Here is a 1,815-nt window from a genome sequence, read left to right as displayed (position 1 = left end):
AAGCGGTTGGGGCCAGGGAACTGGAAATTGTTGATGTGACGTAAGGTGTCAAAGGAATCACGGATGTAGGTGGGAAGGGACTGGACAAGGGGAGAGAGAAGGGAGTCAAGATAACGCGAAATGAGTTTTGTGGGACAGGAGCAAGCTGAGACGATCGGTCTACCGGTGCAGTTCTGTTTGTGGATTTTGGGTAGGAGATTTGTGTCTATTTCTGTGGGCTGAATTTTGTCGAGGCAGCAGAATCTCCGCTGCTGTGACTGAAATTTTGGGGCAACTTCTCTTCAGATAGAGGTAGGATCCAGGGTGGCATATTGCTGGTGTGACCAATTAAAAGTTTGCACCCTGGCTGTCGTCCAATTAATGATGCTAGCAGCGGCCATTTCTAAGGCTGCAATACAAGGGAGAGGGTGCCCAATGACTGGATACCCTTGAAGAAAGGTAAGTAACGATGAGGGACACTGGGACAAGCAGGTAGCACCCATCGATCAGGGGATAATGTCACTGACTGCTGGTGGTTCCATTGCCATTAGGGCAGTCATTGCTGCCAGCATGCCCCTCTGAGGTTCATGAAGTGCATATCAAGGTGGCCCTCTCACTGGAACCCGCTGAGAAGCCATTATTTCACATGCTGGTCTTGCCATGTTGTAACGGGCACTCCCAACACAGGCAAAATACCCATGCAGCTGAATTATCCTTTATTTGGCCACTTAAGTAGCTCAATTGACTTCCTGGCGGCCTTCTGACCTGCCAGCTTGCTTGCCACTGTAAAATTGTTGCAACACCATCGCCCCCCCCGGACTCCTTCTGTGACATTTTGCTGGCCTTCTTGCCTCCCAGCTCATCCCCAAAGGGCCAGGAAATTTTCAACCTCTTTTTCTCTGTCCTTCTTAACTCATCAATGTTAAAAATTAGAATCTCTGTCTCATAGGTGTAGACTGCTAGCATTGACATTTTCTAACAAAACACAACAGTGGTACTTAGTTGGTTTCAAGTTTAAAGTGGTAACTTTTCTTGAAAAATTGAAGGAAAATTAGCAAAAGAGAATTTTTCTTCCTTTTCACCATGTCGAGTAACAATTTAATGGCCCAGATCTTCGAACCTCTGGATCATTAGAGACCAGACGTATGACCCTACTACCCGAACCTACTACCCCACCGGACACCGCTCAATCACCTGACTACTCCCCTGACCCCCAACTACACCCCCGACCCCTAACCTGACCCGACCCGGCCCGACTACCCTCCTGAATAAGCCCCAATCACCTGACTCACCCCCTGATTACCACCCCAACCTGAACAGACTACTCCCCCCAACCACGCTATCCTCGACAATCCGACTACCCCTAACCCAACCTAGCTGCTCGCCTATCAAAGTGGATGGGTGGCATGAAATGTGTGGGGTAGGGTGAAGAATGCTGTTTAAAGGAAACGAGCACCTCTTAAAGGGAGCATGCATTCTCTCTGCAAAAACTGTAGGACATTGTATTAAGAAATAACTGAAGTTGGGAGCCAGCAGATGCCAAGATGTTGCTATAGAGTTCTTACAGCTCAGGTAACATAGCTCAGTGACACTCACCTTAGTGGAGCAAAACCACCTACATTACACCCAAGCCAAGTTGAGGTAAGAGAAGTGCTCCTTTAAGACCATCTGTGATATAATCTCCTGTTGTACACTCCTCTCTCCTCTCTAGGCAACTTCTCTTGCTCTGTGGTGATTGCCTTGCTGTTCCCCTTCATCCTCCAGCAATAAAGGCAGACTCCTGAGACCACCCATGTCTACAGCCAGACTATTTGTAAGACAAAAAGCAACAACTCT

The sequence above is a fragment of the Carcharodon carcharias genome, chromosome 2, assembly GCF_017639515.1.
Source record: "Carcharodon carcharias isolate sCarCar2 chromosome 2, sCarCar2.pri, whole genome shotgun sequence".
Lineage (NCBI taxonomy): Eukaryota > Metazoa > Chordata > Chondrichthyes > Lamniformes > Lamnidae > Carcharodon > Carcharodon carcharias.
Note: the sequence above shows the minus strand (reverse complement) of the source record.